The 19460-nt window shown below is 42.2% G+C and overlaps 1 protein-coding gene across 1 annotated transcript in view; it reads right to left on the bottom strand.

Moving 5' to 3' along the window:
* LOC308650101 (olfactory receptor 2W3-like) overlaps positions 1 to 19460 on the bottom strand; it is a gene marked incomplete at both ends in the record, with an annotated part of 63526 nt that overhangs the window by 5124 nt on the left and 38942 nt on the right. The window lies entirely within an intron of this gene.

Raw genomic sequence — 19460 nt, 5'->3', positions numbered from 1 at the left:
ATTCTGACTTATTTGTATGCTTCAGAAAGCTATGAGTCATAAAATAATAGAGGATCATTCCGGAGTAAAAAGAAAATGTAAATAAGTGTCCTGGGAAAAGGTCATGATTTTAAAACACATCTATGGGTGAAGTTATAGGATCCTGGTATTTCTTTTCTGAATTCCAATAAAAGAGAAGATTAAAAAATGAACCACTGATATCAACCACTGTCAAAAACTATAACTGGAATGAAATGAAGCCAAGGGTAGAATTCAGCTATTTTTTTTTGCCCCCTTTTAACTAAATTTAAGAGAATCAATGCTAAAGTACAGGTGCCAATTTGCATTTATGAAAGAGAGTTTTATTTTATTTGTATGTTTACATCTTTGTGTCTAGGTAACAACATCCATTATAACAGCAACAGTGCTGGGGAGAGCTCTCACATTGCCAGGTGTCACAGACTGATTCTGTGATGTGTTTCCTGTCTATAGATGCTGACTTTTAGCAAAGTGTCCAATCCCAATCAGATGCAGAATGTGATTGATAGAGCACATGGGTACAGTCTACTTTTAAAGTCAAATTTTCTTATTTCTGTTGAAATATTTGTAATGTTTTAAATAGCTATTGAAATAGTTTCAATTTTAATTTCATTGAAATAGATAAATGAATGAAGTGAAAGAATCATACTGCAATAGTGAACTGCATATGCCAAAGTAAACTCACCTACCAATTGCTGTATAGATTGTCGAGGTGAGAAATGGAGTACTCGTGGCTAGAGAACACAGCCTGAGGCATCCAGAGCTGAGGGGGGATTAGCAATTGAGCTTTGGTCTTGTTAAAAACTGACCTTGAATTTATTTAAAATTGCAAAGTTAACTTAATGCCAACATGGTAGGCAGAAAATGGCTTCATAAAGACTTCCATGTAGCAATCATAGGAATCTGTAAGTGTGTTAGTTTACATGGCCAAGAAAAGTTTGCAGACAGAATTAAAGCTTCTAATAGGCTGATATTAAAATATGGATTATATAAGTGAGTCCAAAGTAATGACAGGATGCTTAAAAGTGAGAGGGAGGCAGGAGAGAGAATGGTTGAAATGCCAGAATGAGGTGTTTACCCAATACTGCAATATGGATGGGGATAGAGAAAGGGGGCCAGGGGCCAGAGCTCTAGGGGTTTCCAGAAGGTGGGATGGGGAAAGGACAGTTCTGCTCTAGGGCTTCCAGGAGGAGGCAGCCTGATATTAATCTCCTGAGGTCAATTTTGGCATGTGTCTTCCAGAAGGAAGGCAATGCACTTGAACTGTTGAAGTCACTGAGGGTGTGTTCAGTGTTACAGCATCAGCAGGAAACAAACCATCAGCATCACACCCAGGACGGCTGTTGACCATGAGAGGCCAACACAACACAAGACCCTCTGTAATCATGTCAGGGCAGAGGAACCCAGGCACGTGCCAAGTCTTAGAGCTCCAAGCCAGCACACTCCCGGCTGTCACTCTGACACCAGTTACTGTTAGCTTTGACCTCCTGTGCCCTCCCTGTCCATGGGATATGAGAAGATCCCTCATAGGCTTGTTCCTGTCTGCTGACTGCAGGAACGGTGACCCTCCCACCACCACCCCACATTGTGGGCTCAGGGCTCGTGCTCTTTCCCAAGCCCTCTTACCAAGACCTGCACCCCCACACCCTATTGTGGTGCTGTGTGTACCTGCTCACTCCAAGGCCAGGCCATGATGGTCAATCCCTGCCATGTCCTTGGTGGTTGCTGCAGGGAGGGTAATGAGTGCACCTCTGAGAGCTCTGCCTCTCCTGTGAAAATGCAAGCACTAACTTTTCCTTTAGTTTCCCTAATAAGGTGAAGTACATGTCAATGGGATCAGACAGCATGTGCTACATTTGTCTTATTTTCTCCAGAATTGTATTTCTGAAATTCATCCATACAATAATAGGTACCTAAATATTAGATTTGGTGCAAAATTACCTGTTCATTCTGTTCCAATGTTAGTAGATGTTAGACTACTTTTCATTTTTGTGATGATGGAAATGATGCTCTCCAGACACTTTTGTGCATGTGTTCAGTAAATATTTATGCAAATGTGGGGTATCTATACCTAGGAGTGAAATTGGCAGGACAAAGAGAATGTGGAGTTTAATTTTTTAGATAATACAAAAATGTCTCCTACAATGGCTTTCCCAACCAGCCGTAAAAGACTCTCCTTTATGTATGGGGCAATTTTTGTTATTTTCTCTTATTAACTTGAGACCTTCTGAGTTTGAAGTGGACATCATTTGAGTTTTGCTCATGTCTGCTAGGCTGAGGACCTTTCCAACACTGACTAACAATGCTGTGAAGTGACACTTCAAGATGATTGGACTAGGATTAAGCCCCAACTTCTTTAATAAGACTCCTAAAGCACAAGAATTAATTCCAAGAATCAATAAATGAGATGGATTCAAACTAAAAAGCTTCCTCTCAGCAAAAGAAAACGTCAGTGAGGTGAATAGAGAGCCTACAATATGGGAACAAATTTTTACCACATGGTCGTCAGATACAGTATAAATCTCTAGGATATATAAGGAACTCAAAAATCTTTTTTTTAATATTTATTTTTTAGGTGTAGATGGACACAACACAATGCCTTTATTTTTATGTGGTGCTGAGAATCAAACCCTGGTCCTGCCTGTGCTAGGCGAGTGCTCTACCGCTGAGCCACAATCCCAGCCCAGGAACTCAAAAATCTTAACACTAGAGCTGGGGATGTGGCTCAAGAGGTAGCGCGCTTGACTGGCATGCATATGATATGCCTGGGTTCGATCCTCAGCACCACATACAAAAACAAAGATGTTGTGTCCGCCGAAAACTAAAATGAATAAATAAATATTGAAAAAATTCTCTCTAAAAAAAAAATCTTAACACCAAAAAACAAATAACCCAATCAATAAATGGGTCAAGGAACTGAACAGGTACTTCTCAGAAGAAGATATATAATCAATCAACAAATATATGAAAAAAATGTTCAATATCTCTACTAATTAGAGAAATGCAAATCCATCCAGATTTCTTCTCACTCCATTCAGAATGCCAGCTATTAAGAATACAAACAACAATAAGTGTTGGCAAGGATGTGGGGGAAAAGGCACACTCATACATTGCTGGTGGGACTGCAACTTGGTGCAGCTCCCATGGAAAGCAGTATGAAGATTCCTTGGTAAACTGGGAATGGAACCACCATTTGACCCAGCTATCTCACTCCTCAGCCTATACCTTAAAAAGAGCATACTACAGGGTCACAGCCACATCAATGTTTATAGCAGCACAATTCACAATAGCTAAACTGTGGAACCAACCTATATGCCCTTTAATAGATGAATGGATAAAAAAAATGTGGCATATATACACAATGGAACATTACTCAGCAGTAAAAGAGAATACCACATTTTCTTTATCCTTTCATCTAATGCATTCTGCTGTCATATATAACATTAAAATTTAAAAAAAAAAGATGATTGGCCTTGTTTACTGAGCTCTGGGACATTATCTAGGTATGTGTAGATTCTTTCACAGCATAGCTACATGGCTATTTCAGCTGGTTTGAGCTGCTTGCATTTCAATTCATTGTATAGTTTAAAGTAAATCTTTCTTTAGCTTATCATTTTTTTTTTCATGCTTGGCAAGGTGTTTTTTTTTTTTTCCACATATAAAATACTACTTTACCTAGAGGCTGGGGCTGGGGCTCAGTGGTAGAGTGCTTGTCTCGAATATGTAAGGCCCTGGGTTCAATCCTCAGCACCACATAAATAAAATAAAGGTATTTGTCCACCTACAATTAAAAAAAAAATTTAAAAAATACTTCTTTACCTAAACCCCGATAACATTTGCCTACATTATCTTCTTGAAATTATTGCTGTACCTTAAATATTGAGATAAAAAGCTACCTGGTTTTAGAGATTAGCTACAAAATAAGTCTCTTTAAGTGTATGTGGATATTCAATTGAATCAGCCGGTTTCCACACAAAGACAAGAGCTTTCCCACAGTCTCCTTTGTCTTAAGTCAGTAATCAGGGCATGAGTTCTGTTGTAGTTGCCCAATTTTGCTTTATTGACCTGTATTTGCTCAACAATAATAATTACTTAATTATCAAATTTTAAGTAAGTTCTGTTACTCTATAGCACAAACAATTTCATTTGTGGAATTGGAAGACAACTGGAAAAATGAAGTCTGTTTGGAGCTACTTTATTCTCTAACATGATTAAAAGTTCTGCAGTGTGCACATGTACACACACACACTGACTCACTGAGGGAATTTAATGGAGGGCAATATTGAATTAATTTAGGAAGCAAGTTGGAGAAAATCCCCCTTTTAAAAAATTATATAGTTGGTAGGGAATTTATGTTTCTCCATTAGCTATGATTTAATTCATTTTTTTCTCAGCAATGTTAATATTTCCTTAGGAAAGATTTTGGTCTTTATGTAGAACTTGTCATAATTCTTAATTGTTATTTGGTGGTAATTTAAAATTTAATATTTGTTCACATAGCTCATAATGTTCTCTAAGTTTTATCATACCTTATTATAATCTCCATTCCTTGGATGGTTTGAATGACCTTTTTTTTCCATCCCAATGTTCAGAGACATCAGGATCTTGCTATTCTACTCTCCGGCAAATGCCAATCTGACATGCATCCAGATGTGTGCCCAGGGGGCGAATGCTGGAGTGCTCACAACACCAGTGTTTGCAGGTGTCCCAAAGAGAAACAGCTTGTCCTCATCACCAGGGGAAGCTCTGGTAAGTCTGTGAGTCATGGAACAGGATTCCACACACAAGACAGCAGTGGGAATGAGTTGGCCACACCTACAAGAGCTCCACAGAGAGACGTCACCAACAGCTGGGGAGGCCGAGGCGCACAGAAGTACAAGACACGTCCTGCATGCCCAGCACTCCAGCAACAGGCTCAGTCAACCAGTGTGTCACTAGAAGCATCGCAGCTGTGCAGGAAGTAAGAGTGGGTGAACAGTGGGAGAAGGTGGGGATTCTCGTGGGCGGGAAGTGTTGGCCCGTCCAAGGGGAGCAGTCCCGGTGTGTTCAGTGGTGCCTTGTGGACACACATTGGGCTAATCCCCACTTCTCTGCAGATCTTTATGGCCATAGGATGATAAACTAGAAATTCAGAATGAAGGGGCAGGTTGAGGAGGGTTATGTGAGGAGTGGCAGGACTTGAGCAGCCATGCAGCTTTATTGCTCGGGTGGGGGCTGGGTCTATTGTTGCACATCATGTTAGGAGCTGTTACCAGTGTGAGCCATTCATTCTCAACAAGTATGTTAACCAAAAATGAAGGCGAAGCCATTGCACACGCCCATGAGTAAAAATATTGACAGTGGATATAAAGGTTTTATCACAGACTCTCCAGAACATTTCACATCAAATGTGTCTTTTCTCCCCTGTGACTGCAGCCAGGTTGGGCTTATTAGCTGCTGGATCACACTCTGCACAACTTCGCTCCAGTGTTTTCAGCAAAGTACTGACTTATCGTTGTCCTTGGGCACTGGGGAATTCTGATGCATCATTGACTTGTATATAAGGTGTTAAGGCTATTCTGGAAAATGTCTGTTTCTTTTAAAAATAGACATTACCCATAACCAAGCAATTTTAGTCACAAGTATATATCCAAGATGACTGAGATTATATGTCCACTAATCAGGAAAAAAAAAATAAAGCAAAACAGGTCACCATAGAAATCTTCATGGCTGTTACTTTCTTCACAGTCACAAATATTCAATGTCAGAATAAAAAAGATTGTTATATATTCATGTAGTATAATGCTAATCAGTAAAAAAATAATTACATGAAAATATGAAGCATGTAAAATTTTATAAACAGGTTGAGGAAAAGAAGCTAGAAAGGCATTTCTGCTCAATGGTGATGAAGTCAAAATGATGATTGCTGTTTCCAGGCGCAGGTGTTACCAAGGAAGGTCCACAGGGAACCGCATGATGGGACTGTTTCTGTCTTGGCTTCCACCAGTACTCCACCCTGTCAGCCACTCAGGCAACAAGGTACCCTGAGCATGAGTTCTCCTCCTTCCCCCACATTTAACATCCCATCTGTCCACACTGCTCCTTCTCTCCTCTCCTGACTGTGGCCTCTTCCCACTTCCCACCATCACCCAGGGGTGGCACCCACTTGCTGAGAAGCCTAATGCTTCCTGGTTCTGGCCTTGATCCCCAAGTGGAGCTCTCCGAGGGCCCTCTCTGTGATGACCTGTGAAATATAACCCATCCAAACACACGGCACCTTTTGTAGCGTCCTCGACAGCAGCACCCACTCCTGGGGGAAGGCGAGAACAGGAAACCCGCACATCATGGCTACCCAGTCCCAGATCCCTGAGGGAATACGTGAGCACCTTCTGCATTCTGGATGAGGAACGTCAAAAATAAGGACAGTATTTTCTTCTTTGGAGAAGTTTTCCCACCTTCATTTTCATCACTGTTTTGGCTGTTTCCTTTGGGTTAGTCTCCCTTTTCTAAAAGCCTTATCTGCAGGACAATTATGGAAAATGCTCTCTTTGCTGCAAAGTCATTTTCTGAATCAAGTCCCCGTGGCCCAGTGGTTGGTAAGCCATGTTTCCCAGGTGGGCATTACCTGCTCCTGGTCTCCTGGGAGGCATCCGCTCACAAACTCTGTGCCTGCATCTGAGTGCCTTGGCCCAATTCCCTGAGGCTGCCAGAGGCTGCCAGTGTCCCCACCAGTCCTGAGCCTAGAATGGCAGAAATGTGCCTTCTGACTGTCCTCCTGCTTCTTTCAGCATCAGGAAAAAAAAAAAAAAAAGGTCCTGGGCAGCTCGAGTCTTTCTAAACCTGAACGTTCTTATGCATGGTCTCCTTATGGTGAAATTAGGAAGTTTCCCCAAGAATCAGATCAAGGGACTGAAAGGCACGTGGGAATTTCAAACCCAGAGAAATCACAGGAGGGAGAGAGAGTAAAAGGAGGCATGAGGACCACAGAGCCACGCAAGACGACTCAGCCAGGAACAAGGAGCACGGGAGCTTTGAGGCCTGGGAAGCAGAGGGGCACTGGCAGCCTGGCTCCTGAGCCTCTCAGACCTGAGTGTTCTCAGGTGTGCTTCTCTGCTAGGGGTGTGCTTTGCAATTGCAGGTAGGGTCTGGCTGGGGTGCCTGTAAGCCCTCCTGGCTTGGATGTCCATGAGGGTCACTCAGTCCTCTCTTTGGTGTCTATCTCCTCCATGATGATCCTGCCACCTCTCTCTGGAGGAGATGAGCCTGTGTCTTCATGGGACTTAGTTATTCTCAGTCACATCCACAACCACATGTCTCATGCTATGGGTTGAGATGGACAGTTTCTCCAGCCTTCCTGGACCTGCTGGAGGGGATGCTTTACTTCCAACCATTTGCCCAGCACTGAGCCTGTAGTTCTTTAACCCCCCTCTGCTCAGGTGTCTTTTATCTGATTCTCTACTTTGGTGGACTTTACAGTTTTGTCTTTATTTTTCTGGGTCAAACAAGTACCTTAAATTGGCCAGCATTTTTAACTTCTTTTGATTAATATTCTTGGTAACAAGAAGATTCTTCATGTATTATTTCTTCTAGGTTCCCACTGTGTTAACTTTGATTTTCACCTCCAATATTAGGTATATGTATATATGTATATGTGTGAGTATGTATTTTCATCATTGTATTTTTTTTCAATGACATTATTACAGGATTTTTCAACAATAGTTGGGGAAAAAAAACTTAAAAGTCATATGGAATAGTTAAATACCCAGAATTGCTAGAGCAATCCTGAACAAAAAAGAGCAATGCTGGCCACATCACAATATCTGATTTTGAATTACACTACAGAGCTATAGTAACCAAAACAGCATGGTACTACAATAAAAACAGGTACTGGACCACTAGAATAGAATAAAAGACACAGAGACAAAGCCACAGTTTGTCATCAAATTCTTGACAAAGTCCCCAAAATTATGTCAGAGTAAAGACAGCCTTGTTAGCAAATGGTGCCAGGAAACTGGATATCCAGACATAGGAGAATGAGACGAGATCCCCATCTCTACCTCTGCACAAAAGTTAACTCAAAATGGATCAAAAATCTAGATATTACACCAAAAAAAAATTGCAACTGCTACAGAAAAATATAGGACCAACATTTAAGTGCAGGCAAAGACTTCTTCAATGGATCTGCTAGAGCTCAGGAAATTTTACAAAAAATAAAATAAGGGGAATCAAATTAAGAACTTCTGCACAGCAAAGGAAACAATAAACAATGAGGAGAGAGAACCCACAGAATGAAAGAAAGTCATTGCCAGCTGCTCCTCCAATAGGAGATGAGTATGCAGAATATGTAAAGAAATTTAAAATTTTTTTTAACACCAAAGACCAAATATCCCAATCAATAAAGGGGCAAATGAGCTAAACAGAATATTCTCAAGACCATTAGTCATATGAAAAAGATGTTCAATATATTGAACCCACAGAAAACTGTAAATGAAAACTATTCTGAGGTTCCTTCTCACTTGAGTTAGAATGACAGTCATCAAGTATCCAAGCAACAATGAATGCTGGTGAGGATGGGGGAAAAATTCTTACACAATTATGATGGAATGTAAATTGGTGCAGCCACTGTGAAAATCAGAATGGAGGTTCCTAAAATACTGAATATAGATTGTCCACATGATCCTGCTAGAACCCTCCTTGGTATTTAAAGAATTAAAGATATCACACTTTAGAAATACACAAATACCCACATTTATTACAGCACAATTTACAATAGCCAAGCTATGGAACCAGGCTAGATGTCTGTCAACAGATGAAGAGATTAAGAAGATGTGGAATATCTACACAATGGACTTTACCCACCCATTAAAAAAAAGAATAAAATTATGGAATTTGCAGGAAAATGGGTGGATCTGGAGACCATTGTGCTAAGTGAAATCATGCAGGCTCAGAAAGACAAGTGCCATGTTTTCTCATATGGAGAAGCTAGAGCAAGAAAGAGAAAAAAGAATGGAGAAAATAGAATGAAGACTAGTAGAGCAGAGAAAGGGGGTCCAGGGAAGTGAGGGGGAGAGTACAGGGGTTAATTAATTTTAAAATTAATCAAAATTATGTATATGTCTGAATATGCCACAACTCTGTGTGATTAATATTCACCAATAAAATGTTTTTGGAAAGAGATATTTGGAAATCAGACACAGAAAAATGTTATTCAAATGGGACAAATTATTTGTTAGAGTCATTGGAGGGTGTAATGCAATCCCAGGCTTATTTTACTACTAAGTATATCTCATTGCAAAGATTAAACATGGAATACATATTTTAATGCATTCATAAATAAATGGAATATTGTATACACAAGGTGATTTTACCCACATGGATTTAACAAAGTGAAAATGAGAATTCCCAGTTCTGTCTACAGTTTAATCATGTAAACAAGCCTATCCGTGGATCCCCATGGCAATCACAGGAGCATTTGAGAGCATGGGAGTGTGAGTTTGTGTCTTGCACAGAGCTCAACTCTAATCTACATTCCAACAATTACAAGACCAGTGGCATTAGACACAGTGCTTGGACCCCATGAACCTCAAGGTATTGTACTAAAATAGGCACAGTGATTACATTTAGGATTGCTGAAGGAATGAAAAGGGAGGTTTGTAAACAGTCTTTAATTAGATACTTACATTTAGAAAGTTATCAATAAACAGCAGCCACTATTCCTTTCATCTATTCAAAGCTATCACTTCTCCAAGAAAAAAAAGCAGAATAGTAGGTCTACATGACAAAACTGAATGAATTCATCTAACATTGGGCTGGACCACAAACCAAATCTCTATGATCCTGAATAGCTTAATAATCTCCTTTGCATAATTGGGAAATGGAGAACACATATTTATGCCCCGTAAGCATTAAAATATGATTTACTGAAATTGAACAAATACACATTAAACAAATGAATTCTTGTTTTCATGCACTGAAACATGAGTTAATAATTTTGTTTTCTTTCTTCTTCTTCTCCTCCTCCTCCTCCTCCTCCTCCTCCTCCTCCTCCTCCTCCTCCTCCTCCTTCTTCTTCTTCTTCTTCTTCGTGCTAAGGATGGAACCCAGGTCCTGGAGAATGCTAGGCAACTGCTCTGCCACTAGGCTACATTATCAGCCTCTGGAATTTTTCCTTATTATATGTATAACCAGCCAGAATAAAATGAAAACTAACTTCAGAGACATGTTTTAAAATATATTTCTATAATAAATTTGGTACTTTTGAGTTTGAAGTGTAAGCTAGCCTTTTCCACAGGCACAATTTTTATAGATCTGTTTTTCATTCTAAGATATAATACAAAAGGGATTAAAATATACACAAAACTCGTGACATTTCTTTCAAGTTTGTTTACAACAAGAAAGACAGGTGCCTCACACCTGTAATCCCGACATTTTGGGAGGCTGAGGCAGGAGGAATGCAAGTTCCAAGACAGCCTTAGCAACATAGCAAGGCACTAAGCAACTCAGAGAAACCCTGTCTCTAAACAAAATATTTAAAAAGGGCTGGGGATATGGCTCAGTGGTTAAGTGCCTCTGGGTTCACTCCCCAGTACAAAAAAAAAAAAAAAAAAAAAAAAAAAAAGAAGAAGGAGAGAATTGTGGACAATTGTTTCCATGGATCATAGCTGTGTTGCTATGGATATGAGTTTTCCCCAAAGCTCCTGCTAATGCAGGGACAGGCAGTGAAATGCCTGGATGGTGAGAGCTGTCACCTCACCAGTCCATCCTAGTTTAATGGTAACTCACCGTGGCAACAGTGAGCAGGTGGCACATGCCTGGAGGAGGTGGGTGTCTGGGGACATGTCCTGGAAGGGCTCGTCTTCCTTGAGCCCCTCCTTCCTTCCCTTCTCTCTCCCCCTCCCCCCCCTTCCTTCCCTTCTCTCTCCCCCTCCCCCCTGCTTCTTTCCCTTCTCTCTCCCCTTCCCCCCTCCCTCCTTCCCTTCTCTCTCCCCCTCCCCCCTGCTTCTTTCCCTTCTCTCTCCCCTTCCCCCCTCCTTCCTTCCCTTCTCTCTCCCCCTCCCCCTGCTTCTCTCCCTTCTCTCTCCCCCTCCCCCCTGCTTCCTTCCCTTCTCTCTCCCCCTCCCCCCTGCTTCCTTCCCTTCTCTCTCCCCCTCCCCCCTCCTTCCTTCCCTTCTCTCTCCCCCTCCCCCCTGCTTCTTTCCCTTCTCTCTCCCCCTCCCCCTCCCTCCTTCCCTTCTCTCTCCCCCTCCCCCCTGCTTCTTTCCCTTCTCTCTCCCCTTCCCCCTCCTTCCTTCCCTTCTCTCTTCCCCTCCCCCCTCCTTCCTTCCCTTCTCTCTCCCCCTCCCCCCTCCTTCCTGGTTGCATGGGGTCAGCAGTGCTCCTCTGCTGCTCCCTTTCTCCCTTCAGCACTGATGCTCTGCCTCACCTCCTGTTTCACACCCACCATGACTGAGGCTCTGAAACCATCAGATAAAGCAAGCCTTTCTTCCTCTAGGTCATTCTTATCATATAGTTTGGATACAGCAGGACGAGCTGACTAACACCATGACACAACCATGGCATATGGCAACACAGGAGCATAAAGTGTGTATGTCAGAGAGTCAAAGGGAAGAATTGTGAGGATGCTGGGTGAGATGTAGTTTATCAGTTTTCAAAATTATATAGATTATGAGAAAATCCTTTCCATTTGGGAAGTAAAACAGCATGAAGGCTTGCAGAATGGGGTCCTCATTGCCAGCCCCTAGTGTCCCAGGGGTGGTGCCAGCCTGCAGAGGCACCTGAATTCCATGACTCTGGCCCTGGGTCACCAGGTGCAGCTCCCCACTGGCCCCAGCTGCTGGCAGAAAGGCCAGAGAGAATGCCCTCTGGAGCCCTGAGCTTCAGCTCTAGGGGTGTCACAGGATCATGCTGAGGAGAATGTGGGTGAACACAGACTTTCTCCAGTTTCCAGTTTATATTAAGTTCATCTTAAGTGATATGTAAAACAAGTATGCATATGAATGGATTCCACATGATGTCCTGATGCACAAATACTGTGTGACAGTCACTCAGGTAAAACCTGCCAACCTCCTCTGATAGTAATCATGTCCTAAAGGCCCAACCTTCAGAATCCTCTTTTCTAGTTTTTGATGTAATCAGTCCATACTTTTCAAATCTCAAGATATTTGTCCCTGAGGGAAATGACCCATTTGGACAACTTACTGAGAATCTAAGATATGGCTCACCTGCAAGTGAAGTTCCGGCCCCCAACATCTGTAAAAGGATGGGATGTGAAAATAGTCCCTCCTGGAAAGCTTCCAAGTGACCACTCATGCTTCATCAGGGGCAGGTGTCAAGACCGTCCTGCTGTCCTTAGGGGACAGGGCTACAAGCACATCCTGGCCAACAAGGCATTCTTCCTGCAGGAAGCTAAAGAAGGAAACAGGAATTTCTTTTCTGTTAACATATTAATTGTAAACTGGGTCACTGGCTTTATTAAAAGAAAGTTTAATTAATTAAAGAACACAAAGGGAAAGAAAAACAGGCAGAAGGGAAGAGGCGCTCAGATGCCACCTCACGGTGTGTAAGGGAGCCTGGGGGAGATGTGTGTGTGCTGCTCTCTCCGGGGCAGGTGGAAAAGCTCCCTCAGTGGCATTGCTCCTTGGATGTGAGCAACAGGCCATCCTCCAGGGTCAGCTTGACAGGGACACAGATGACATGCACAGATGACATGACTGAGGTCCCCTCCTCACCCTCTAGAAGAGGAGCCAGTGCTCACAGCCACACAGCCTGCTTTCCCAGGGGGTTCTTAGGAGATCTGCAGTCGTGTGCCGCTTGTGTCCACCTTCATCCCCACCAGGGAGCCCTCCAGACAGCTGGCTGAGCCCAGTTTCCTACAGAACTTGTGCTGTGACACCACAGCTCCATTGGCAGCCTTCACCAACCCAGGTGCCCTGTGCCAGCTCCCCCTGCCACAGCATCCCTGTTGACAGTCCCTTCAGGGGGGCCCTGCTTTTGCCAGGGGAACATTTGAGGATTTCAACTCTTGTGGAGCCCAGGTCATGTACTAAATGTTTGGTCCTTCCAGCTGTCACCCATCACATTCTACCTTCCATTAGAACAAGCTTGTTGTGACATCACTGCAGTAGTGATTCTGCAGGGACTGGCCTCTGGCAGGAGATACTTAGTCCTCCTGTGAATTTGATTCCTGCATTATGGTACTCACAAACACTGAACTCCTACAGAGAATGTCCCCATTCCAGGACAGTTGCAATCACTCATGTGCTTTACACTGGCCAGGAGCAAGCTGTAACTCCTACCTTTGGCAAATGAATTTATCATAAAGAAACCCAAACTCTACATCAAGTGGTCACAGACCAATATGCAGTATTTCTACTGAATCAAAAATATTAAACTAGGAAATTGCCAAACTGCCTCATTAGATAGAAAGGAAATTTTCAGTAGTCTTGGGGAGCTTCCGAAATTCCCTTTTAAGGACTAAATACCACTGGATATCTTAAACTATAATTATTATAAATAGAACCACCACATCACCATCTGTTGACCTAGCTTTCCAAATGATCACTATTACAGACACACCAAAGGCTGGTAATAGAGCTAGCAGAAACAATCACTCCATCTTTAGAATGTTTACTATCTTAAAAATTTGGACACAAGTATGGAAGGGATTCTTGTCAATGAGCACTGAAGATCTATGCCACTTGATTAGGTTGTGGGTGAGGTTTTGCTCAGGATGCTTTCAATCCTTAAGGACAGGTCAGTGAATCCCTCAGCCCAAGCAGAATTGCTCTCTCCACTACATGTACCGGACGATGTAGCCCTGATTGGAGGCTTTAGCAGCACCTGAAGTAGAGCCACTGACATCTGCTGACCCTTGTCAAAGGCTATTTGGTTCCACTCCAGGGATTGGCAGATTCAGGAGACACTCTATAATTCTCATGCATATTTCAGGCACTTACCTAACCAAGCAATATGCTGTCAAGGAGCTTATTCTAAGTCAAAAAAAAAAAAAAAAAAAAAAGGCCTTAATGTGGAACACTGAAAAGGCACTGTCCAAATAAAAATTTACTAAGAAAAACAAGATCATTCACCCCCCCACCCCTTTTCCCATTTGGGGGACCCAAGTTTGCCTAAGCATAATTTGTAGTTACCTCAGACTACAACTAAAAGCTTAAATTATAAGTCACCGTTCCCAGATAACTTGAACACAGTTCTTCCTGGTGGCACGTCCCAGGAGCATAATACACGCAGGGCCCACTGCACCAGCATAGGTCACTGGAGGCTGCTTCAATCTTTACTCTCCCAGCAGATCAGATCCCAGGTGGCTGCCTTTCCGCAGGGTCTCTGATGGGAATTCACCACACTGGTTTCAAGGTGGCTGCCAACACTTCAGAGCTGCCACCTTCTTCTCCAGCAGGCGTCACTCCCGTGATGTCCAAGGTATGCGCAGCCGCTCGGGGGTACTCAACCCTCCGGAAGGCACTCACGCTTTCCAGTGCTTGGTGTGGGCGGCTGGGGCAATCTGCATGTCTTTGTATACTTCTGGGGAGTCCTTGGGTGCTCTCCTGGGGTCATCCTGCCCAGGAGGCCAGTACACTGGTGGCCCTGGGGTCTCTTAACAACTGTGGATCAAGATGCAGTTGAACTGGTGCCATTTTCCTGTGAGGGCCTGATGATTTTGCTGCAGCACCGCCAGGTCCATGCCCACCCAGTCATGCCTGGATGTGCTCCTCATCCTCAGCTTCTTCCTCCTCACTTCCCTGGACTGCCTGAGTTTGGAGTTCACTCAGTCCTCCCCACCCACCTTCCTCCTTCCTCACAGCCTTGGGGACCACCCAGGCCCATGGCTCTGCCCCTGCGTCCCCTTCGGCTGCTCTACACCTGCTTCTCCCTCTTTTTCCTCTTGGCACAGATGGTGCCCATGCTCCGTGGCTCTGTCTCTGCCGTGGCCATGGCCTCCGAGGCCTGGATGGGTGGGGCCACCTGGAGCTTCAGGAGGCTGGCTCTGCCTGGGATCACCCAGGCTTGTGTGGCTGGGCAGGGGACTCCTCGTCCTACCCACTTGCTGTGGAGTGGTGGTAAATTCCGCTGGTGTCACTAGGAAAGAATGCTGCCTCCAGCAGAGAAGGGCAGTCAGCCCCTGCTGTATACTTTTAATACAAGAATTCCTGGCCACGTTTCTGGCTTCTTTTGCCACTGGAGGGTCCGTTTGTCATGTAGGACACATCAGGCTGGACACCTGAGGAATTTTCAGGGAGAAGGTTTATTGACTGATGTTCCAGAGGGAATATCTCCTAAAATTCTCTGGACCTTGAGTTTGGAAATTCTTTGATCTTTATACCCAGTGGCGGGAGAAAGTCGTGGAGGTTTACTTTTTTGTTGGCATCTACAAAACAGTATCTTTTTTTTTTTTTTTTTAGTTCTCATAAAGTGCTTTTGTCCAATTTTTGTTAAATTAGTTACCACAAAAGCAGAAATAACATCATCTAGTCTGCGGCCAAACGTAGCTCGTGCAGGCAGAGCAACAGAGAATAGGAAGTTCTAACCCACACTGACTTCTTTGCAGAAACATGCTGACATTCTGTTAATAAGAACAATTATGAGAGAGGGAAGAAGATGGCGGGCCAGAGGGAAGCAGCATTCTGTGTTGCTCTGTGATTCAGATCTAACCTAGTAGGAATACTGCATCTCTGAGAGTTTTAAAGGACCCCTATATAGCTGCTCTCGGGCAGGACTCCTGGCTCCCAGCACCTAACCCTTGGAGTTCTAGCCAAGGCGGGGCTGCAGGGCTCCAGAGCACCTTAGCAGAATCACCTATCAGCACAGCTTCAGAACTCCCAGACTTCACTCTGCTCCCACATAGGACACTCAGCTGCTACCTACCCTCAGCACAACGCCATCAGCTCCCCCCACCCCACCTGACACCCCAGCACTAGAAGCAGCCAGCCTCCATCTTGGCATAACTTCCTCCCCATATTTGGTGGGGGCAGCTCCCAGATCAGAACTCCAGCTGGCCAGGGTACCAGGTTTCCAACTTTCCCCTCTCCCCAGGGGTGATAACCCAACACAGTAGCTGCCCAATACAAAACAGCTCTCAGTTGGACAGGTGTGCAGTGTGACCAGGGCGCTGCCCACAAGAGCCCTGGTGTGAGGGTTTCCTCACTTGGGAACTGATAAGGGAGCAGGAAATGGGGGTAAAGTTTGGAGCCTAACAGAGAGAACTGGGAAATTTCCAGGCAAGATAGAGAGAGAGGACTGTGTGCTCAAGTCTCAAAAAGAGACCCTTGATGTGCCATCTCCCTGCAGGGACTGGCAGATGCCACTCCCTGCTTCCAGGCGCCCACCATGAGGACTAGCCTTTCCACCCTGGTTACCTCCACCATCCTAAGGGCAGAGACATCAGCTTACAACAGACAACCTCACCTATTGGATGAGAAGGGAAGCAGGAAAGATATGGATCTCTAAAACTAGAAAAATCCTGGTTTCTTCCTTTGATTTTTTTCCTTCTCCCCCTCTATCCTCCCGCCCTCACATCCCCAACATAAGTGAAACATTGCATGAAATAAGGTCTGAGACTGGAACATATGAATAATATAATATAGAGATGTTGTATATGCCTTTTTTCTTCTTTCATTTTTTCCTTCCCCCTCCAATTTATACTATTTTAACATCCTTTATTTTTCAAAATCATATGTGTGTTTGTTTTATGTACTCTACTGTCTTCCCATGTACTCATCTACCCTAAATTACTTCCTATCTATTCTCCTCCTATAACCCTCTTCATTATTTCTCTTTCCCACTTCCTAAGATACATTAACCCTATATCCTCACATCCTACCTCTTCAGCATATCAACCTATATCCCAACCCCAGTTCATTGTACACCATCAGAAATGTAAACCATTTTACAAAACTACTGATTACATCATAGACAAAAATCAAATCCAACATTTCTGTACATTGAGACCAAACTGTGAACATCTTAATAACAATGAATTGTTCATAGGTGATATATTGTTGATATTGGCATCTATTAACATTGTCCTTCACAAAGAAGAGGTCTTGGAACCCTACAAGAGCACTACAAACCTATAGGGTAAAAAAATAACACCCCAGACCCACAGAGCTAGAAGGGGAGACACATGAGCAACATAAAAAGACAAGGGAAGAAAGTGCCACAAACAAATCAAGATGCCACATTATTTGAATCCTTGGCAATCACAGTAGCATAAATGACAGAGAAAGAGTTCAGGATGTTCATGATAAAAATGTTCTGTGACTCAAGGAAGATATGAGAGAGCAAAGACAGGCAGCAAAAGATCATTTTGACAAGGAGCTACATAAACAAATACAGAAAGCAAAAGGGAGATAGAAGTTCTAAAAAAGAAAAAGAAAAAAAGAAATCTTTGAAATTAAAGAAACAATAAACCAAATTAAAAACTCAAATAAAAGCATCACAAAGTAGACCACTTGGAAGACAGGACATCAGACAATAAAGACAAACTATATAATATTAAAAAGAATATAGATCACATAGTGATAATGGTAAGAAACCATGAGCAGAACATTCAAGAAATATGGGATAGCATAAAAAGAGCAAATTTAAGAGCTACTGGGATAGAGGAAGGCATAGAGGTCCAAACCAAAGGAATGGACAATCTATTCAGTGAAATAATTTCAGAAAACTTTCCAAACATGAAGAAAGAATTAGAACTCCAAATTAAAGAAGCCTACAGGATGCTGAATTACAAAATCCCAATAGATCCACACCAAGGCACTTTATAATAAAACTGCCGTACATACAGAATAAGGAGAGAATTTTAAAAGCCATGAGAGAAAGGAATCAGATTATATATAGGGGGAAACCAATTAGACTAGCAGCAGATTTTTCAAACCAGACCATGAAAGCCAGAAGATCCTGGAACAACATATATCAAGCTCTGAAAGAAAATGGATGCCAACCAACAAAACCCCATATCCAGCAAAATTAAGCTTTAAATTTGATGATGAAATAAAAACCTTCCATGATAAACAAAATTAAAAAAATTACAGCTACAAAACTGGCACTACGAAACATCCTTGGAAAAATATTCCATAAAGAGGAAACAAAAAACAACAATAAAAATCAGCAGAGGGCTAGTATCCTAAAGGAAAAACTAATCAAAGAAGAAAATCAAGTAGAGTTAAATAACAGAAAAACAAATATGGCTGGGAATACAAACCATGTCTCAATAATAACCCTGAATGTTAATGTCTAAATCTCACCAGTCAAAAGACATAGACTGGCAGATTGGATTTAAAAAGAAGACCCAACAATATGCTGCCTCCAGGAGATTCATCTGATAGAAAAGATATACACAGACTGAAGGTGGAAGGTTGGGAAAAATCATACCATTCACATGGACTGCAGAAGCAAGAGGGGTTTCCATTCTCGTATAAAATAGACTTCAAGCCAAAGTTAATCAAAAGGGATAAAGATGGACATTATGTACTGCTCAAGGGAACAATACACCAACAAGCCATAACAATCATAAATATATATTCCCCAAACAATGGAGCAGCTATGTTCATCAAACAAATTCTTCTCAAGTTCAATAGTCAAATTGACCACAACACAATAATCTTGGGTGACTTTAACACACCTCTCTCACCACTGGATAGATCTTCCAAACAAAGTTTATAGAAATATTTAAAAGTTTCTATAGGAATATAGAAACTATAAATCACAATAATACAATTAATAACTTTGACTTAACTGACATATATAGAATATTTCATCCTGCATCCTGAACAATATTTCATCATGTTCAAAACACCAGGAAAATTAGGGATAACAGAAACATATCTCAATACACTTTCTTCTCAGCACCACATGGATCCTTCTCTAAAATAAACCATATAAAATGCCACAGAGCAACTCTTAGCAAAGACAAAAGGTAGAGATACTGCCCTGCATTTTATCAAATTATAATGGAATAAAATTAGAAATCAATGACAAAATAAAAAACAAAAATTTCTCCAACACATGGAGACTAAACAATATGCTACTGAAAAAAAAACTGTGTTGCAGAAAATATCAAGGAGGAGATTAAAAATTCCTAGAGGTAAATGAGAATATACATACAACTTATCGAAATCTCTGGGACACTATGAAAGCAGTACTAAGAGGAAAGTTCATTACATGGAGATCATTCCTTAAAAGAAGAAAAAGTCAACAAATAAATGAGCTAACCTTACATCTGACAGCCTAGAAAAAGAAGAACAAATCAACACCAAAAGCAGTAAAAGGCAGGAAATAATTAAAATTAGAGATGAAATCAATAAAATTGAAAAGAAACAACTGAAAAAATTGACAAAACAAAAATTGGTTCTTTGAAAAAATAAATAAAATTGACAGACCCTTAGCTACACTAACAAAGAGGAGAGAGAAAACTCAAATTACCAGCATATGTGATGAAAAAGGTAATA

The sequence above is a fragment of the Spermophilus citellus genome (genome assembly GCF_964194105.1).
Source record: "Spermophilus citellus genome assembly, chromosome: 1".
Taxonomy (NCBI): domain Eukaryota; kingdom Metazoa; phylum Chordata; class Mammalia; order Rodentia; family Sciuridae; genus Spermophilus; species Spermophilus citellus.
The sequence above is the reverse complement of the archived record's forward strand: the minus strand, read 5'-3'. Positions and strand labels throughout refer to the sequence as shown.